Source organism: Helianthus annuus, chromosome 8, assembly GCF_002127325.2.
Source record: "Helianthus annuus cultivar XRQ/B chromosome 8, HanXRQr2.0-SUNRISE, whole genome shotgun sequence".
NCBI lineage: Eukaryota > Viridiplantae > Streptophyta > Magnoliopsida > Asterales > Asteraceae > Helianthus > Helianthus annuus.
Window position 1 is genome coordinate 20482754 of NC_035440.2, and position 23519 is coordinate 20506272.

The following is a 23519-nucleotide window of genomic DNA, read 5'->3' on the forward strand; positions in this document are numbered from 1 at the left end:
GTTACTTGAACGTACTAGTCATAACATGATCTCAATAAAATTTACATCGAGTCAACCACTTAAAACAAAACAGTACCATACTTTTGCTAAAAAAAACTAAAACGATGACAAGTCTATAATTTTAAACTGGGGCAAAATTGTAATTTTTCATGACAAATGAGTAAGGGGCAGACAACTGCATGACACGAATAAAAATCAAATCGAGTCAACCATTTCAAACAAAACACTACCATAGATTTGTAAAATAAAAAAAAAACTAGAATGATGGCATGATATGATTTTACACTACGGGCAAAATTGTAATTTGATAGAGCAAAAAACAATAGCGATGGCAAAGCTGTAAATTTGAACTGAGAGCAAAATCGTAATTTACTAGAAAAAAACAAAAAACGATGGTAAAACTATCAATTTGAACGGGGCAAAATCATAATTTGGCAAGACCAATTGGGAAGTGCCGGGTACTATTCTCTGCCATATCATTTGTAGTTATATATATATATATATATATATACTATCCATGTTTAAGAAATGTATACTTTTACCATCCTTTTAATTTGAGTATACCTTTTCTATAAATTTAGTAAAAGTAAATTAATTCATAAAACATTTATTCTACCAAGTAGAAGTAAATTAATTCATAAACATTTATTCTACAACGATATATTTATTGATAAATAAGTTCTAAATATCAGATGTAATATTACGTATCTTGTGTTTGGTTTATTAAGGGAATACTTTAATCGTTTTAAAAGTATACAACAAATAAATTTATATAAAAGAGAAAAATCACCTAAATAGTTATTAAATTTAAGATTTGTGAAAACATACATTTATGATTACAGCTAATTACTTTCCGTCAAATAAGCTTCATCGATTATGACAGCTAAGGCTTAACTTACACATTTGGTGGCTTATCCTGTACTTTTGACAGCTAAATTCGCACTTTTAGATGTCGGCTATAACATAACCCATACTTTTTCTACCGTTAAATTCAATGACTATTTAAAAATATAAATGATTTGTTTTGTTGTTTTGATATTGTTTTTAATTTTCCTAGGTGAAATTACCTTATTACCCCACCCAAAACCCTAAACATATTTCTACATTCGCCTATAAAAACTCAACCCACAATCAGATTTGTAAATACCTCAACCCCAATAATTTTACTTTGTTCTTGCCGTTTTCGAGTTTTGGTTGAAAGAAATTGGGATAGATGGAAAGGGAGACAAGGTTCGGGGAAGGTGATGGAATGTGTGGCTTTGAACAAAATAATCTATCGTTATTTGTTGTTTTGTTCCGAGACCACCCATTCCAACATCTTCCTCTGACTATCTCCCATCCCTTCTTGTCCTTAGACGACTGGTGCTGGTTTGTTGAAGAAGAAAACAGTGATCGATTTTATTTTATATGTTTTATTGTTTAATAGATCATCACATATAGAACGCGATGAGATTGAAAAAGTATTTAGTGTTTGTTATGTTGTTTTGTTGTTTGATTTTAATTTTCTTTCAGTATGTTTTATATTTTTTCCAGGTTCCATGAAAGGTGGTTCTCAGTCGTTATCCATGATATGTTTAGATTCCGACAGACATCCAGTTGAGCTCCGTTAGCTGGACCGGCAGAACGATATGACTATATGAACAAGAATAGATTTTGCGGGGCGTAGGTCGTAAAACCGTGATGAGTAGTAAGCAAACAACAAACAACAACCAAAACCGGGAAAATCGTAAAAAATGTGAATTTATACCGCCATGTTAAGTCAAATGTAGGCAAAGACAAAAGCTAACTTATGCCATGAAATGACGTAAAACATAGACAAACTCGAATTGCATTTATAGTGAAAAACTTTAATTTAGTGACAAAACTTACAGAATAAAAATTAAACAAAGAAATAGAAATCTGATAGGACTAATGATGTAAACCACATTAAAGTAAATCACTACAAGAAAATAAAACAAAATTAAAAAAACAAGCCTCCACGAGTCCATTCTCTGTGGTGTAAAAAGACTCAAAGAAAAGAAGTAAAAACTAAGGGATGGCATTATAGTAATTAAGTCATAAAGAACGGTTTATTTATGTATCGCAGATAAGAGATACATAAAATGTTACATATAGTGATACAGTTTGTGTACTTTTAATCTTTCTTTCAAAATATCAAGTGTTTTGATGTCTACTTATCATGGTTACCCTTTTATTATGTGACTAAAGTGCGATTTGGTATAAACTCGAAACTCTTTGAAAATTGTTAAAAAATGGTTCAAAATCAGTTTGTATAATTTTCGAGCCAAACCATGCCGCGACCTGCTTCGCATAAATTTTGAGTTCGCACCAAGATGAGCTCTCGCTTGTTTGTGGCACCCACTAGCTACTTTTGTTGGTATACTAGTTTTATGCCCCGCCCGTGTTGCGAGGCACTAAACCAAATACTTCTCATTCTCATAACATACACGTCTGTGTTTCGGTTACTTGAACGTACTAGTCATAACATGATCTTAATAAAATTTACATCGAGTCAACTACTTAAAACAAAACAGTACCATACTTTTGCTAAAAAAACTAAAACGATGACAAGACTATAATTTTAAACTGGGGCAAAATTGTAATTTTTCATGACAAATGAGCAAGGGGCAGACAACTGCATGACACGAATAAAAATCAAATTGAGTCAACCAATTCAAACAAAACACTACCATAGATTTGTAAAATAAAAAAACTAGAACGATGGCATGATATGATTTTACACTACGGGCAAAATTGTAATTTGATAGAGCAAAAAACAAAAGGCAAAGCTGTAAATTTGAACTAAGAGCAAAATCGTAATTTAGCAGAAAAAAACAAAAAAACGATGGTAAAACTATTAATTTGAACGGGGCAAAATCGTAATTTGGCAAGACCATTTGGGAAGTGCCGGGTACTATTCTTTGTCATATCCTTTGTAGTTATATATATACTATCCATGTTTAAGAAATGTATACTTTTACCATCCTTTTAATTTGATTATACCTTTTGTATAAATTTAATAAAAGTAAATTAATTCATAAAACATTTATTCTACCAAGTAGAAGTAAATTAATTCATAAACATTTATTCTACAACGATATATTTATTGATAAATAAGTTTTAAATATCAGATGTAATATCACGTATCTTGTGTTTGGTTTATTAAGGGAATACTTTAATCGTTTTAAAAGTATACAACAAATAAATTTATATAAAAGAGAAAATCACCTAAATAGTTATTAAATTTAAGATTTGTGAAAACATACATTTATGATTACAGCCAATTACTTTCCGTCAAATAAGCTTCATCGATTATGACAGCTAAGGCTTAACTTACACATTTGGTGGCTTATCCTGTGCTTTTGATAGCTAAGTTCGCACTTTTAGATGTCGGCAATAACATAACCCATACTTTTTCTAACGTTAAATTCAATGACTCTTTAAAAATATAAATGATTTGTTTTATTGTTTTGATATTGTTTTTCATTTTCCTAGGTGAAATTACCTTATTACCCCACCCAAAACCCTAAACATATTTCAACATTCGCCTATAAAAACTAAACCCACAATTTGATTTGTAAATACCTCAACCCCAATAATTTTACTTTGTTCTTGCCGTTCTCGAGTTTTGGTTGAAAGAAATTGGGATAGATGGAAAGGGAGACAAGGTTCGGGGAAGGTGATGGAATGTGTGGCTTCGAACAAAATAATCTATCGTTATTTGTTGTTTTGTTCCGAGACCACCCATTCCAACATCTTCCTCTGGCTATCTCCCCATCCTTTCTTGTCCTTAGACGACTGGTGCTGGTTTGTTGAAGAAGAAAACAATGATCGGTTTTATTTTTATATGTTTTATTGTTTAGTAGATCCTCACATATAGAACACGATGAGATTGAAAAAGTATTTAGTGTTTGTTATGTTTTTTTTGTTGTTTGAATTTTTTTGTTTTTTCAGTAGTGTCTAATTTTTTTCCAGGTTCCATGAAAGGTGGTTCTCAGTCGTTATCCATGATCTGTTTAGATTCTGGCAGACATCCAGTTAAGCTCCGATAGCTGGACTGGCAGAAAGATATGACTATATGAACAATAATAGATTTTGCGGGGTGTAGGTCGTAAAACCGTGTTTGGTAGTAAGCAAACAACAAACAACAACCAAGACCGGGAAAGTCGGAAAAAATGTGAATTTATACCGCCAGGTTAAGTCAAATGTAGGCAAAGACAAAAGCTAATTTATGCCGTGAAATGACGTAAAACATAGACAAACTCGAATTGCATTTATAGCGAAAATTATTAATTTAGTGACAAAACTTACACAACAAAAAATTAAACAAAGAAATAGAAATCTAATAGGACTAATGATGTAAATTACATTAAAATAAATAACTAAAAGAAAATAAAACAAAATAAAAAAAAAACAAACCTCCACAATTAAGTCATAAAGAACGGTTTATTTATGTACTGTAAATAAGATATACACAAAATGTTACATATAGTAATATAGAGTAATATAGAGTTTGTGTACTTTTAATCTTTCTTTCAAAGTCTTTTGATGTCTACTTATCATGCTTACCCTTTAATTATGTGACTAAAGTGCGATTTGGTATAAACTCGAAACTCTTTGAAAATTGTAAAAAAGATGGTTCAATATCAGTTTGTATAATTTTCGAGCCAAACCAAGCTAAGACCTACTTCGTATAAATTTTGAGTTCAGTTCGCACCAAGATGAGCTCGCTTGTTTACCACACCCACTAGCTACTTTTGTTGGTATACTAGTTTTATGCCCCGCTTGCGGGGCACTAAACCAAATATTTCTCATTCTCATAACATACATTTATGTGTTTCTATTACTTCTACATACTAGTCATAACATGATCTCAATAAAAATTACATCGAGTCAACCACTTAAGACAAAACAGTACCATACTTTTGCTAAAAAAAACTAAAACGATGACAAGACTATAATTTTAAACTAGGGCAAAATTGTAATTTTTCATGACAAATGAGCAAGTGGTAGACAGCTGCATGTAGAGATGGGCATAATAACCGGTTCCAAACCCGAACCCGTAGAACCGACCCATACCCGGTTCCAGTTCCAACCCGATGTATAGATGAACCGGGTCCGGGTTCAAAATACGCGGCGGTTCTTACCCGGTTCCATATTTCTTGATAATAAACGGGTCGTCCCTGGTTCCTAACCCGTACCCTATTAGTACCCGTACCCGGTTATTCCGGTACCCAGTCCCACTGTACCCGGTAATATGTTACTGTTGGAACCGGTTACTATCCGTTGGACCCGGTTACTAGCCGTTGGAACCGGTTATTTTAAATTGATTTCAATTTTCATATGTTTAACTCACCAATCCTCATCTTCTTCTTGTATCATTTTCTTCTACTTCTTGACATACTTTTCTACAATAGCTTGAAAGAACTCTAAAACCACAAATTCCACATTCGTTAATAATGTTCCTCAAGCTCAAACCGCTCCATATGTTGTTGGAACATTATCACATAGTCGCAATGTGGAAGTATGGTGTAATTGGGACTTGGTCGAAATGAGTGACGGTTCTTAAAAGGCACAATGCAAACATTGTGGCGCCTTGTTAAGCAAGGACTCTAATTCCACGATAACGAAGCATGCTAAAAAGTATTGTAAAACTTTAAAAGATTTGACACCCGGTCAAGTTCAACTCTCAAAAGTTGGTACGATATTCCGTTATGAACAAAAGATAACTCGTGATAGGATGGCGAAGTTGGTGATTCAAAAAGCGTTGCCGTTTGGACACTTCGACGACCCCGATCTTACTAAGCTTATTATATCCGTTGGAACCGGTTCCAACAGTAAAATGGCAGCTTTTTGATTTGAAAAACCCGACAAACCCGGTTCCAAACAGTAACAGTACCTGGACCCAGGTCCACAGTACCTGTAACCGGTTACATCGGTTCCAGTTTTATTGACTACTACCCGGGTTCAACCCGGACCCGGTTCTTCAGACAACCCGGTTCCCATAACTAGTATCACTACCCGAATCCGGGTATTGATAATACCCGATTATGCCCATCTCTAGCTACATGACACGAATAAAAATCACATCAAGTCAACCAATTAAAACAAAACACTACCATAGATTTGTAAAATAAAAAAAAAACTTAAACGATGGCATGATATGATTTTACACTACTGGCAAAATTGTAACTTGATAGAGCTAAAAACAATAACGATGGCAAAGCTGTAAATTTGAACTGAGGGCAAAATCGAAATTTAGCAGGAAAAAAAAAACAAAAGACGATGGAAAAACTATTAATTTGAACGGGGCAAAATCGTAATCTGACAGGACCAACTGGGAAGTGCCTGGTACTATTCTCTGCCATATTATTTGTAGTTATATATATAGTATCCATGTTTAAGAAATATATACATTTACCATCATTGTAATTTGAGTTTACCTTTTGTATAAATTTAGTAAAAGTGAATTAATTCATAAAACATTTATTCTACAAAGTAGAAGTAAATTAATTCATAAACATTTATTCTACCACGACATATTTATTGATAAATAAGTTCTAAATATCAGATATAATATCACGTATCTTGTGTTTGATTTATTAAGGGAATACTTTAATCGTTTTAAAAGTATACAACAAATAAATTTATATAAAAGAGAAAATCACCTAAATAGTTATTAAATTTAAGATTTGTGAAAAACATACATTTATGACTACAGCCAATTACTTTCCATCAAATAAGTTTCATCGATTATGACAGCTAAGGCTTAACTCACAAATTTGGTGGCTTATCCTGTACTTTTGACAGCTAAGTTGGCACTTTTAGATGTCGGCTATAACATATCCCATACTTTTTATGCCGTTAAATTCAATGACTATTTAAAAATATAAATGATTTGTTTTATTGTTTTTATATTGTTTTTCATTTTCCTAGGTGAAATTACCTTATTACCCCACCCAATACCCTAAACATATTTCAACATTCGCCTATAAAAATTCAACCCACAATCAGAATTGTAAATACCTCAACCCCAATAATTTTACTTTGTTCTTGCCGTTCTAGAGTTTTGGTTCAAAAGAAATTGGGATAGATGGAAAGGGAGACAAGGTTCGGGGAAGGTGATGGAATGTGTGGCTTCGAATAAAATAATCATCGATATTTGTTGTTTTGTTTCGAGATCACCGATTCCAACATCTTCCTCTGACTATCTCCCCATCCCTTCTTGTCCTTAGACGACTGGTGCTGGTTTGCTGAAGAAGAAAACAGTGATCGAATTTATATTATATGTTTTATTGTTTAATAGATCATCACATATAGAACATGATGAGATTGAAAAAGTATTTAGTGTTTGTTATGTTTTTTTTTGTTTTTTGATTTTAATTTTCTTTCAGTAGTGTTTAATTTTTTTTCCAGGTTCCGTGAAAGGTGGTTCTCAGTCGTTATCCATGATCTGTTTAGATTCCGGCAGACATCCAATTGAGCTCCGGTAGATGGACCGGCAGAAAGAAATGACTATATGAACAATAATAGATTTTGGGGGGCGTAGGTCGTAAAACCGTGCTAGGTAGTAAGCAAACAACAAACAACAACCAAAACCGGGAAAATCATAAAAAATGTGAATTTATACAACCATGTTAAGTCAAATGTAGGCAAAGACAAAATCTAACTTATGCCGTGAAATGACGTAAAACATAGACAAACTCGAATTGCATTTATAGCGAAAAACTTTAACTTAGTGACAAAACTTACACAATAAAAAATTAAACAAAGAAATAGAAATATGATAGGACTAATGATGTAAACCACATTAAAATAAATCACTACAAGAAAATAAAACAAAATAAAAAAAACAAGCCTCCACGAGTCGATTCTCTGTGGTGTAAAAAAACTCAAAGAAAAGAAGGAAAAACTAAGGGATGACATTATAGTAATTAAGTCATAAAAAACGATTTATTTATGTACCGTAGATAAGAGAAACATAAAATGTTACATATTTAATTTAATAAATATTAAAGAGAAAGGTCGGTGCATATGCCACCTACCCTTCTCTTTTAATACGGTAAAATACACTTTTTTTCCTTCCATTTCTTTTCTTCCATATGTTTCAACTTCTACACTGCTCCTGTCATCAGGTATCAGTTTCTTCCCTCTCTTGAACCCTAATTTTTATTAACAAAATAAACGGGTATTTCACAAAGCGTCAACAATATATGTAGACCATAGGCGACGACCCGCCCGGCCCCATCATCCGGCTCCCGGCCAGACTATCCACCATCGTCATCTCTTCATCAACTACTGCCGCCATGGCTGTTGTCGTCGGTAGTTGTCCACGATTACCACTTTCACCCCTTTCGTCACCTCACCGACCACCACCACTGATAACCACCGCCACTTCCTTCACTGACGACATTGTTTACAGCCACCATTTCTGCCGTCGTCACTATCTGCTGCCGGAAAGAACACTTCTAGCGACCCAATCGAAGGGAGAGGGTGGGGGCTTCTGTTGTGAGAGATGGGTTGATGCAAGTGTGTACGGAAATAAGAGGTGTTTGTCGTTTGCTTGCCTGAACAGTGGTCGGAAGCTGATGTGCCGGCCAGAATTGTATATTCGGTGATCGGGGAGGAGGCTAGGAAGTTGATGTGCGGCTGAATGTGATTAATTAGGGTTTTTATGTATCCACATCTTCACAGACATAAAAGAGAGTAAAGTGACAAAGCCTGCTCTTTCTAGAACTATGGTCAGCATATTACATTTACAATTTAGATAATCCAGAAAGTTCCACTTTGCTTTTTTTTCCTAATTGAGATTCAAACGTAAAGTGGGTTGTTTTTAGAAGAGTTAATTACTATTTTCGTCCCTGTGGTTTGTCAAAAATCACTATTTCAGTCCATTAGTTTAAAAATTGTGATTTCAGTCCCTGTGGTTTTACTTTCGTAACCATTTGAGTCCCTGTGGTTTCACTTTCGTAACCATTTCAATCCATTTATTCTGTTAAGTACAGGGACTGAAATGGTTACGAGGTGGGCTGAAATGGTTACGAAAGTGAAACCACAGGGACTGAAATCGCAGTTTTTAAACTAATGGACTGAAATAGTGATTTTTGACAAGCCACAAGGACGAAAACAATAATTAACTCTTTTTAGAATAACAAGTTTTTTTAGAAAGGTATCTTTTCATTCTTAATCATGAGGCAGTTAATAAACTTTATAATTCTTTAAACCTTATAAATACGCATTTGTAAAATTTTAAAAAAATTGCAACGAACAAGAAAACCAACCTAACCAAGTAACCCCATGAATTCATAATACAGTAAATTTACTTTTTTTGATTCTTTTTTGGTAATTTAATTTCATTAATTGCATTTAAAGTTTGACTTTTATTGTAATTAGTTTAGTATGAAAACCGTATTTGGATTTTGGTTAAGACTTTAAATTTCATAGAATCTTTTATATTACGTAAAAAAACAACCCTTACTAAAGAAAAACTGCAAATTAAGTGTTTGAAAACATAAATTGCTTTATTTTCATCCTTTCTGTGCAAATGTATTCTTTCATTATCACTTTATAACAAATCAACATATATGCATCCATTTGATGAATATTTATGTAAAATTCAAACATACACTTTTTTTAACGTAAATGAATGACGTGCCAATCACCGTGACATCGGATGCTGTAGCCAAGGTCGACTACTGACTGCATCAGGTGCATTGAAACCGACGACAGCAAAATTATGCACGGGAGCTAGCAATCCGGACCGTATTGAAAAGGTTCCTGAGACACAGCATGGAAGAGTCGCAATATTCAGAAACGATGTCCAAGAATGAAGAAGGGGTAGAATTACTGAATGAATACGAGCTGTAGCTAATACCCGAGGCATAAAAGAAGCATTTTCCACGGGATCCCGAAACCACCAGCCACCCCGACCTAATTCATGATGAGCCCACCAACGCTCATAAGGGGAAACATCGCCGCCGGTGCTCTCCATTTCCGATTGATTACGTGGCTGAATCTCCCGTTAAGGAGCTTTCCTACGTTCCTGTCCTTGATGTCTCTCTCATTCCGAGGTGAGGGTGAGGTTGCTTGCAAGACTTTCGATAGCTGGCTCGGCCGAACGGAATTACCGATCTAGATACTAGATAGAAGGGTCGTTCACTCCCTATATGTAGTGTATTCATTAATACCGTAAACAGCCATAATTCTGTCGACTATAAACAACCTAGAGATCGCCGCCGCAACGCGCGGCATCTGGCATCAACCTAGTAGTAACATAAAATTTGTGTACTTTTAATCTTTCTTTCAAAATATCCAGTCTTTTGATGTCTACTTATCATGCTTACCCTTTTATGGTGTGACTAAAGTGTGATTTGGTATAAACTCGAAACTCTTTGGAAATTGTAAAAAAAATTTGTTTAAAATCAGTTTGTATAATTTTCTAGCCAAACCAAGCTACGACCTGCTTCGTATAAATTTTGAGTTCGCACCAAGATGAGCTCGCTTGTTTGCGGCACCCACAAGTTACTTTTGTTGGTATATTAGTTTTATGCCCCGCCCGTGTTGCGGGGCACTAAATCAAATATTTCTCATTCTCATAACATAAACATCTGCGTTTCTGTTACTTGTACATACTAGTCATAACATGATCTCAATAAAAATTACATCGAGTCAACCACATAAAACAAAATAGTACCATATTTTTGCTAAATAAAACTAAAACGATGACAAATGAAACTAAAACGATGACAAGACTATAATTTTAAACTCAGGAAAAATTGTAATTTTCATGACAAATGAGCTAGTGGCAGACAACTGCATGACACGAATAAGAATCACATCGAGTCAACCAATTAAAACAAAACACTACCATAGATTTGTAAAATAAGAAAAAAACTAAAACGATGGCTGATATGATTTTACACTACTAGCAAAATAGTAATTTGATAGAGCAAAAAAAAAATTACGATGGGAAAGCTGTAAATTTGAACTGAGAGCAAAATCGAAATTTAGCAGGGAAAAAAAACAACAGACGATGGTGAAACTATTAATTTGAACGGGGCAAAATCGTAATTTGGCAGGACCAATTGAGAAGTGCCTGGTACTATTCTCTGTCATATTCTTTTTGTATAAATTTAGTAAAAGTACATTAATTCATAAAACATATATTCTACCAAGTAGAAGTAAATTAATTATAAACATTTACTCTACCACGACATATTTATTGATAAGTAAGTTCTAAATATCAGATGTAATATCACGTATCTTGTGTTTGGTTTATTAATGGAATACTTTAATCGTTTTAAAAGTATACAACAAATAAAATTATATAAAAGCGAAATTCACCTAAATAGTTATTAAATTTAAGATTTGTGAAAACATACCCAGAGCTAGCCTCAAAGAAAGTTCAATAAAATTATGATTACAGTCAATTACTTTCCAAAAAATAAGTTTCATCGATTATGACAGCTAAGGCTTAACTCACACATTTGGTGGCTTATCTTGTACTTTTGACAGCTAAGTTCGCACTTTTAGATGTCGGCTATAACATAACCCATACTTTTTCTACCGGTCAAATTCAATGACTATTAAATTTAAATGATTTGTTTTATTGTTTTGATATTGTTTTTCATTTTCCTAGGTGAAATTACCTTATTACCCCACCCAAAACCCTAAACATATTTCAACATTCGCCTATAAAAACTAAACCCACAATCTGATTTGTAAATACCTCAACCCCAATAATTTTACTTTGTTCTTGTCGTTCTCGAGTTTTGGTTGAAAGAAATTGGGATAAATGGAAAGGGAGACAAGGTTCGGGGAAGGTGATGGAATGTGTGGCTTCGAACAAAATAATCTATCGTTATTTGTTGTTTTGTTCCGAGACCACCCATTCCAACATCTTCCTCTGACTATCTCCCCATCCCATCTTGTCCTTAGATGACTGGTGCTGGTTTGTTGAAGAAGAAAACAACGATCAACTTTATTTTATATATTTTCTTGTTTAATAGATCTTCACAAATAGAGCACGATGAGATTGAAAAAGTATTTAGTGTTTTGCTGCTTGATTTTAATTTTCTTTCAGTAGTGTTTAATTTTGTTTCCAGGTTCCATGAAATGTGGTTCTCAGTCATTATCCATGATCTGTTTAGATTCCGGCAGACATCCATGTCACACCCCAACCGATGGCGGAATCATCGGGGCGCGGCACTAGGCGAATCAGATTGCTCAAGGGAATCCATAACAACTAAAAGCGACAATATTTATTACATTTGTTATCCCATACTAACAAACAATACAATCACATAAGTTATAACAGATTTCTTGTCCTCTTGAACAATACAAATCTGACAACCTAGATTTTTAGGTGAGTTTCTAGACTTCCTGGCTTGATTTGATGTAGACTGCGACTAAACCTGCAACCTACGTGAAAACAACGTCAATACAAAAGTATTGGCGAGTATACAAGTTTTGATAGAGTAGCGTAAATAGTTAAAAATGCTGCGAATTACCAAATACATAAACGAGATACCTTAACACATATATTAGACAGATACTACCAGCTAAGTCTCTTGTGCTGCGATTGCGATTGCTATTCATCCTAACTAGACCCCGTCGGGTACTATAGTACTATACTAGTTAAGGTGGGACCTTGCGAGTATAAGTCCTAACACATATGTAACTAGCATCACGTGTAAATATGCATAATAGTTATTCGCAAGTGATAAACAGTTTGATTGATTAATTCGTTTTAACAAATTCGATTTGATAGGAATGTATGTTACACCCAAAATGCGATAAAAAGGGTTCGAGTATACTCACAGTCGGTGTTCAGCAGGTAAACACAACTTCGTTGGATTGAAGAGAGCGCGTTTGAGATTAGCCTGATTATAGATTGATAGCGTAAGCGTTGAACAGTGCGTTAAATGGCTATCTGATCGGTTGGCCACTCGATTGGATGTCAATCCGTTCGGATGGTCATCCGAAAGGATGGCCATTCGATTGGATTGACATTCGTTTGGGATGGATGTGTTTGTGCATGATGGCTTTGAAGTTTTCGTTGTAGCATTTTGAAAACAGAGAAGTATCTCTACCCTTCAGGTCGATCGATCAAACGGTTGTTCGATCGGATAGCGATTCGATTAGCAGGACACTTAGTGAGAACAAGTTCACAGCAGATTTGTCTCTTGATCGGATAGCAATCCGATCGATTGGCAATCTGTTAGCTACTGTTGATGTTTGAAAATCATTAAAATGGTTAAGTGTCGAAGTTCCAAAAGTTAAATAATCGGATGGTCGTTCGATCGGATGGCTATTCGATCGAGCGGCAATCCGTTCGACCTTTAGATCTTTGAAAGTTTGAATAAAAAGTTTAAGTGTGGAACCAAGTGCAAGCCGATCTGATAGTCGTTCGATCGGATGGCTGTCCGATCGGGCGGCAATCTGTCCCGACGAGCCTGATCGTCTTGAACCTGATTATTTTTTTTGAAAGTTTGCGGTTTGATCAAGACGGTGTGATAACGTATTAAACAATGGAACTCCACCAAGGCTAAGTCATCAGATCGGATGGGAATCACACCGTTCGATCAATTAACTGTCCTTGACGGTTGTTCGTGCTCAACCCGTTAACCGGTCATCTCGTCGATAGAAATCAGTTCTCAAACCGACACTTCACTATAGAATGAGTAGAAGGTCTGAAAGAGCTCAGATTCTATCGGTTTTGAGTAAAAAGTTAAGAAAGCTTGAGAGAATCTTGAAATACTTGGATTTGGCTTAGATCTAGGTGCGATTTGTGTCTACATACCGTGGAATCCATTAGATCTGAACCGTTCTTGATGAGATGAGGTCACGCTTCATTTTTCCTAAGAACTCCATGATGACATCACTTTAGAACGCCCCAAATCAGAGGATTTTATGGTGAAAAAGTGAGATTTGATGTTGGAAAAGATGAAGGAGACCGTGTGGATCCTAAAAGTACAAGATTTGAGGTAGAAACTTACAAGAATCGCGAAAAATCGACAGAAAATAGCCCCAAAGCGTGCTGGTCGAGTGAGAGCTGTCACATCACTTGAATAGTGATGTGACAAGGGCTATTTATAGGTGAAGAGGAGTGGAGGTGATAGAGTGCCATGGATCGGATGGCAATCCGATCGAGTGGCAATCCGATCGGATAGCTATCAGATCAGTTGGCCATTCGATCGATTAGCCACTTGATCGGTGGTCTCCGGCGAATTGTGTTTCGATATTCCGTTTCGCTCATTAAGCATTGCAATAGTTTGGTTACACATTTTCTTACCCACATTCATATATTTATTATAATTAGGCACAAAGGGTCATATAAATATCCACATTTCAAAGTCTGTGTTGCGATAATCGAGTTGCGCGTTTCGAATATGTGTTGCGTTGCGACACATCACGGCTATCGTGGAGGGTAGAATAGTGAGTGTTAGTACGTGCGATGTGATGTGTTATAGCGATAAAGTACGCGAAATATGCGAAGTAGCGATTTATTCGGTATAGCTACATTATGATCTGAATCTCTGGTGCTAGGCGTAACGAGTGTAGCGAGTAGTAACAACGCACGAATGTGCGGGTTGTTTTAGTCTCCCCTGCTTTAGGAAATTTCGTCCCGAAATTAATCCACAAGAAGGGTAGCGAGAGTTGATGCGAATAAGAGTAGCGATAAAAACGTCAATATAAGCGAGCGATTAATTGAATTTCGACGAGCGGGAGCATTGCGAAGACTGGGCGATGGCGGCGGGTAGGATGGTTCGTATAACAAAAAGATGGCAACATACGAAAAGTGATCCAAAAGTGGTTTTGATTTCTTGAAAAGTTGATTAATTCGAAGAGGTTTGGAGAAAACTTGTTTACGAAAAACCTTTCCACAGTGCGGTGTTAAACTGTTTCGATGTTCACACCAGCGCTATGAGAGGGGGATTTATTAGGTTACTAAAAGATTTTAGGGTGATTAAAACTTGTTTTACGAAATTTTCTCGTCACGCGGCATTAACTTGAGTCGATTGTCACACCAACTTGGCAAGATAATCTCGTTTTGTACAAAGGTTTTGATCAAATTTTAGAAAAAGTCTTGTAAGAAAAGCTTTGTTTACACAAAGGTCTTAATAATATCAAAATTTTAAATTTAAGGTCGGCCCCGCATGGCACTTTCCCACGAAAGTTCGACAATATGGCTAAAATACTTATATATAGGAAGTACCCGTGGCGTATCCACCATGTTTTAGCCATATGACTTCCGTTCTGTGAGGCGGTGTCACGTGTGTCGACATAGTACTTATAGATTTCGATTCCCTTGGTCCAAGCGAAAGATGGTTGGACCAAGTGTAAGAGAGGATTGAGTAACTGAGCAATGAAGTCGTTTTCGAACTCAGTTTAGTGACATGAGCGGGTGCGATAAGCGATAGGCGGTACGCGATAATGATAGCACAACACAGACATAATAAGCGAAGACGGCGGCGAAAAGCGAAAAGCGAAGAGCGATAAGCTACGAGCGATAGCGACAACCGTCGAGCGATAGGCGACGATTGTTGCGTTGCAAGCGATGGGAATACGCGATTTGATTAGATTAAACAACACCACAAATTTTAACTAACATTAAGCCCCATATGGCCTTTTTCCACGAAAGTCTGTTGATATGGCTAAAACACTTACATATAGGAAGTATCAGCGGCGTATCCACCATGTTTTAACCCTATCAGTTTCGTCTCGTGAAGCAAGGTCATGTGTGCTAACATAACACAGATAACATAGATAACGGTAAGCGATAGCGATAGCGATACACGATGAGCGATGGAGCAATACACAAGCGATAGAGCGATACACAAGCGATAGAGCGATACACAAGCGATAGAGCGATACACACGATATGCGATAGCACGATGCACATAATAAGCGATTTAGCGAAACACACATTAAGCGATTGAGCGATTTAGATTGCGAGATAGATTCCAGCGATAATGCGATTGCGAGCGTGTTGACTTACGAAAAGTCTAGCGATTACACGCTTTGAGTTGTGATTGAGATTGTTACGCCTTGCGATGTAGTTTAGTGTGTCGAAAATAGATGTAATAGTATACTTGGTCTAATAACGTTCAACTTGTATAGCACTTTCTTCACAAGACATTGGTTGGCATGGCGAAGCACTTATATATAGGAAGTACCAGCTGCGTATCCACCATGCTTCCACCACACGCCTTTGCCCCATGAATAGGTGTCACACTGTGTCGACATGGTCAAGACACTTATATATAGAAAGTACCAGCGGCGTATCCACCACGCTTAACCATGCTTTTAACGTTATGGCATCATTGAAACTCATTACGATCTCCATGCACTAACCATAGTAATCTCGTGTGCACCCGCGATTTATTTATCCTTGCACGTTTATCGTACTTTATCTCAAGAACGCATAGTAGGGGTAAAACGCATTATATAGTACATAGTGCTAGTATTTAGTCCGTGCGCGAGTACGAGAGAATGAGAGATAAATAGAGTCCACATTGCATCGAGAAATAGAACAAGTTCAACATATAAAAGAAATTAACGGCGAAAATCATATCATTACAACAACATTGGTAGCATAACTAATGTTGTTTTGGAGGACTTCTGCGGAGACTGCGAATGTTGCTGAAATTCCTCAAGTCTGCGGCCCCGTGCGGCAGTGCTGGGTAAGATGACCATACCAGTGGCAATTTGCGCAATAGTGATAGTTAACTTTTGGTGGGTGATGACACAGGGGACGAGTTCCGTTGTAGGCGCGCTTCGAGTGAACTGGGACTACTTGGAGAGGTTCTGGTTGCGACAGTCCAGTTGCTGAAGAGTTCGAGCTCGAGGTCTTTCGTTTGCGACTGGGCTGAGCTTCCTGTAGCAGTGCGTCGTTGTCGGAGAATTCGTCTGAGGACTCACTTGAAGAATCGTTGGCAGAATCGTCGGAAGATTCGTCGGAAGAATCGATGACGATTGCTTGGTGAGTTTGTTTGGTAGGATTCTTGGAGAAGAATCCGTCCAAGACTTGCTTATCGTTGATTTCTGCGGCCAAGCGGTAGGTTTCTTCGATGGTAGCAGGTCTTGCAGCTTCGACAAAATCGCCCACATATCCAGGCAAGCCGCGAATGTACTTCGTGATGGCTTTTTCTGAAGTGTTGACTTGACTTGGGCAGATTATGCTGAGCTGTTGGAACCTTGCGGTGTAGCCAGTATTGTTACCTTCGACTTGCTTGATTTCCCAAAATTCGTCTTCTAGCTTCTGGACTTCGTGGGGAAGGCAGTACTATTTCCTCATGAGCTCTTTCAGCTCATTCCAAGAGAGAGCATAAGTTGCGGAGATCCCACATTTGTTACGTTCGGCTGTCCATCAGTCTAGTGCTCGTGATTGAAATACTCCGGTTGCGCAAGCAGTATGGAAACTATCGGGACACCCACTCTGACGAAGGGTAACTTCAATAGAATTGAACCACTGGAGTAGTTGGGACACACTTCCTTCACTCGTGAACTCCATCGGGTCACAGGCTTTGAAGTGTTTGTAGAGGAAAGCAGATTGCGGCGCTTCCGTCTTAGAGTCTTTCGAGGTTCGAGAGTTGCTGAGAGAGTGCACTAGAGCGACAATTTGAGGAATGACTTTGGCCACTTCCTTGGCCACAAGCGAGGCAATCTTCTTCTCGGCGCTTCGTTTGGCTCTTCTCTTAGCTGTTTGTCTCGAGGTAGAGTCGTTTGAAGACATCTAGTCAGAGAGAGATTTGGAGTGAGATTCGATCATAATGATTTTTGAGTTTTGCGATGCGATTGAGCGCGATCAAAACTTGTTGCGAGTAATATAATAGATTTCTCATAGGAGCCACATAGGAGACACGAGATTCCTAGGTTCTCACACATCTGATTCGTTTGTATATGTATATATATAGGTTCGTATAAACTACACCTTTATGCTTGTAAAGATAGCGCGAGGACGCGATGCAGAGAGAGAGCGAGAGCGAGTAATTAGACATTAGCTTTGTTGCGAACATTCGGTCTTTCGTTTTAGATTGCGATGGCTGTACGACTTGTGTGTTTGCGAATGCAGGGAGCGAAAATCGATAAATCAAGAAATCGATAAAGCGTAAAGTTTTAAATTGTAAACACATAAGCGTAAATAAGTTCCATAAAGCGTAAAATCGGCGTGTCATCTGCTAGAAAATAGATAGAGTGCCTCGTGTGTTTAGGCGTCGACTACCCAAGGTAACCCATCTATACCCAACAAGTTCGTGCATGCGCATTGCCCTAGAACACTATGCTTCCACTGGGATGCAGCTTATGGCATTCGTCTTCCCAGTCATCGCATGGCTCGAGTCATCGTTACGGTCGAGTCCTTGGTGAGAGCTTTTGAAAACCATTTTATAGTGAGTGGAACAGTTTATTAAGATCCGGGTTTCACCCCTGACTTAATAACTTCGCCCCTAGCTGTGGTTGTGCTCTTCGAATAAATTCGGAAGTTCCACTAGATTTTGAAATGGAGACTTTTGTTGAGTTATGGATGTCACTCCTAGCTCGACGAAAAGTTCTCGTGCTAGAAAATGCTCTGAGTGAGAGATCTTATCGAGAGTTCTTGGTTTTCACGCCTGATCTCGACTGGACCACTCGGTTCTGTTATGCGAGTATTTTCGAAAACGTGTGTATTATGTTGGCCTTAGGAAAGGCTAGGTAACATTCCATCCTTAGGAAAGGCTCTCCGTGTTAAGTTGTAGTATGCGGTGTTCACGCGAAGTTGTAGTTTTAACGGATTCGAACGAGAGTATCAAGTAGGCCCGTGCAAATCCTACTGGGTTCGTACGAGTCGGCCTGTTGGTACTTAGACTATAGACTAGGTCGTTTCTAAGACAACAAACACGGACTAGGTCGTGTCTTTCCTCATTCCCTATAGTTATGGCTCTGATACCAATCTGTCACACCCCAACCGATGGCGGAATCATCGGGGCGCGGCACTAGGCGAATCAGATTGCTCAAGGGAATCCATAACAACTAAAAGCGACAATATTTATTACATTTGTTATCCCATACTAACAAACAATACAATCACATAAGTTATAACAGATTTCTTGTCCTCTTGAACAATACAAATCTGACAACCTAGATTTTTAGGTGAGTTTCTAGACTTCCTGGCTTGATTTGATGTAGATTGCGACTAAACCTGCAACCTACGTGAAAACAACGTCAATACAAAAGTATTGGCGAGTATACAAGTTTTGATAGAGTAGCATAAGTAGTTAAAAATGCTGCGAATTACCAAATACATAAACGAGATACCTCAACACATATATTAGACAGATACTACCTGCTAAGTCTCTCGAGCTTCGATTAGCCTGATTATAGATTGATAGCGTAAGCGTTGAACAGTGCATTAAACGGTAGAGAATGAATCAAGTGTCGAATGGCAATCCGATCGGATGGCTATCCGATCGGTTGACAACTCGATCGGATGTCAATCCGTTCGGATGGTCATCCGATCGGATGGCCATTCGATTGGATTGACATTCATTTGGGATGGATGTGTTTATGCATGATGGCTTTGAAGTTTTCGTTATAGCATTTTGAAAACAGAGAAGTATCTCTACCCTTCAAGTCGATCGATCGAACGATCGTTTGATCGGATAGCGATCCGATTGGCAGGACACTTAGTGAGAACAAGTTCACAGCAGGTTTGTTTCTCGATCGGATAGCAATCCGATCGATTGGCAATCCGTTAGCTACTGTTGATGTTTGAAAATCATTAAAATGGTTAAGTGTCGAAGTTCCAAAAGTCAAATAATCGGATGGTCGTTCGATCGGATGGCTATCCGATCGAGCGGCAATCCGTTCGACCTTTAGATCTTTGAAAGTTTGAGTAAAAAGTTTAAGTGTGGAACCAAGTGCAAGCCGATCGGATAGTCGTTCGATTGGATGGCTATCCGATCGGGCGGCAATCCGTCCCGACGAGCCTGATTGTCTTGAACCTGATTTTTTTTGAAAGTTTGCGGTTTGATCAAGATGGTGTGATAACGTATTAAACAATGGAACTCCACCAAGGCTAAGTCATCAGATCGGATGGGAATCACCACGTTCGATCAGTTAACTGTCCTTAACGGTTGTTCGTGCTCAACCTGTTAACCGGTCATCTCGTCGATAGGAATCAGTTCTCAAACCGACACTTCACTATAAAATGAGTAGAAGGTCTGAACGAGCTCCGATTCTGTCGGTTTTGAGTAAAAAGTTAAGAAAGCTTGAGAGAATCTTGAAATACTTGGATTCGGCTTAGATCTAGGTGCGATTAGTGTTTACATACCGTGGAATCCATTAGATCCGAACCGTTCTTGAAGAGATGAGGTCACGCTTCATTGTTCCTAAGAACTCCATGATGACATCACCATAGAACGCCCCAAATCAGAGGATTTGACGGTGAAAAAGTGAGATTTGATGTTGGAAAAGATGAAGGAGTGCGTGTGGATCATAAAAGTACAAGATTTGAGGTAGAAACTTACAAGAATCGCGAGAAATCGAGAGAAAATAGCCCCAAAGCGTGTTGGTCGAGTGAGAGCTGTCACATCACTTGAACAGTGATGTGACAAGGGCTATTTATAGGTGAAGAGGAGAGGAGGTGATGGAGTGCCATGGATCGGATGGCAATCCGATCGAGTGGCAATCCGATCGGATGGCTATCCGATCGGTTGGCCATACGATCGATTAGCCACTCGATCGGTGGTCTCCGGCGAAGTGAGTTTTGATATTCCGTTTCGTTCGTTAAGCATTGCGATAGTTTGGTTACACATTTTCTTACCCACATTCATATATTTATTATAATTAGGCACAAAGGGTCGTATAAATATCGACATTTCAAAGTCTGCGTTGCGATAATCAAGTTGTGCGTTTCGAATATGCGTTGCGACACATCATGGCTATCGTGGAGGGTAGAATAGGTCCTCACTAAACGTCATCGTGAGTGTTAGTACGTGCGATGTGATGTGTTATAGCGATAAAGTACGCGAAATATGCGAAGTAGCGATGTATTCGGTATAGCTACATTATGATCTGAATCTCTGGTGCTAGGCGTAACGAGTGTAGCGAGTAGTAACATCGCACGAACATGCGGGTTGTTACAATCCAGTTGAGCTCCGGTAGCTGGACCGACAGAAAGATATGACTATACGAACAATAATAGATTTTGTGCGGCGTAGGTCGTAAAACCGTGTAAGGTAGTAAGCAAACAACAAACAACAAACAAAACCGGGAAAATCGTCAAAAATGTGAATTTATACCGCTATGTTAAGTCAAATGTAGGCAAAGACAAAAGCTAAGTTATGCCTTGAAATGACGTAAAACATAGACAAACCCGAATTGCTTTTACAGCGAAAACCTTTAATTTAGTGACAAAACTTACACAACAAAAAATTAAACAAAGAAATAGAACTCTGATAGGACTAATGATGTAAACCACATTAAAATAAATCACTACAAGAAAATAAAACAAAATAAAAAAACAAGCCTCAACGAGTCGATTCTCTGTGGTGTAAAAAGACTCAAAGAAAAGAAGTAAAAACTAAGGGATAGCATTATCGTAATTAATTCATAAAGAACGGTTTATTTATGTACAGTAGATAAGAGATACACAAAATGTTACATATAGTAATATAGAGTTTATGTACTCTTAATCTTTCTTTCAAAATATCCAGTCTTTTGATGTCTAGTTATCATGCTTACCCTTTTATTATGTGACTAAAGTGCGATTTGGAATAAACTCGAAACTCTTTGAAAATTATTAAAAAAATGGTTCAAAATCAGTTTGTATAATTTTCGAGTCAAACCAAGCTGCGACCTGCTTCGTATAGATTTTGAGTTCACACCAAGATGAGCTCGCTTGTTTGCGGCACCCACTAGCGACTTTTGTTGGTAAACTAGTTTTATGCCCCGCCCGTGTTGGGGGGCACTAAACCAAATATTTCTCATTCTCATGACACACACGTCTGTGTTTCGGTTACTTGTACATACTAGTTATAACATGATCTCAATAAAAATTACATCGAGTCAACCACTTAAAACAAAACAGTACCATACTTTTGCAAAAAAAACTAAAACGATGACAAGACTATCACTTTAAACTCGGGCAAAATTGTAATTTTTCGTGACAAATGAGCAAGTGGCAGACAACTGCATGACACGTATAAAAATCACATCGAGTCAACCAATTAAAACAAAACACTACCATAGATTTGTAAAAAAAAAAAAAAAAAAACTAAAACGATGGCATGATATGATTTTACACTACGGGAAAAATAGTAATTTGATAGAGCAAAAAACAAAAACGACGGCAAAGCTGTAAATTTGAACTGAGAGCAAAATTGTAATTTAGCAGGAAAAAAAAAACAAAAAACGATGGTAAAACTATTAATTTGAACGGGGCAAAATCGTAATTTGGCAGGACCAATTGGGAAGTTCCTGGTACTATTCTCTGCCATATCCTTTGTAGTTATATATATATATACTATCCATGTTTAAGAAATATATATACATTTACCATCCTTGGTAATTTGAGTATACCTTTTGTATAAATTTAGTAAAAGTAAATTAATTCATAAAACATTTATTCTACCAAGTAGAAGTACATTAATTCATAAATATTTATTCTACCACGACATATTTATTTATAAATAAGTTCTAAATATCAGATGTAATATCACGTATCTTGTGTTTGGTTTATTAAGGGAATACTTTAATCGTTTTAAAAGTATACAACTAACGAATTTATATAAAAGAGAAAATCACCTAAATAGTTATAAGATTTGTGAAAACATACATTTATCATTACAGCCAATTACTTTCCGTCAAATAAGTTTCATCGATTATGACAGCTAAGGCTTAACTCACAAAATTGTTGGCTTATCCTGTAGTTTTGACAGCTAAGTTCGCACTTTTAGATGTAGGCTACAACAATACCCGTACTTTTTCTACCGGTTAAATTCAATGACTACTAAAAAATATAAATGATTTGATTTATTGTTTTGATATTGTTTTTCATTTTCCTAGGTGAAATTACCTTATTACCCCACCTAAAACCCTAAACATGTTTCAACATTTGCCTATAAAAACTCAACCCACAATCAGATTTGTAAATACCTCAACCCCAATAATTTTAGTTTGTTCTTGCCGTTCTCGAGTTTTGGTTAAAAGAAATTGGGATAGATGGAAAGGGAGACAAGGTTCGGGGAAGGTGATGGAATGTTTGGCTTCGAACAAAATAATCTATCGTTATTTGTTGTTTTGTTCCCAGACCACCCATTCCAACATCTTCCTTTGACTATCTCCCCATCCCTTCTTGTCCTAAGACGACTGGTGCTGGTTTGTTGAAGAAGAAAACAATGATCGATTTTATTTTTTATGTTTTATTGTTTAATAGATCATCACATATAGAACACGATGAGATTGAAAAAGTATTTAGTGTTTGTTATGTTTTTATTGTTGTTTGATTTTAATTTTCTTTCAGTAGTGTTTAATTTTTT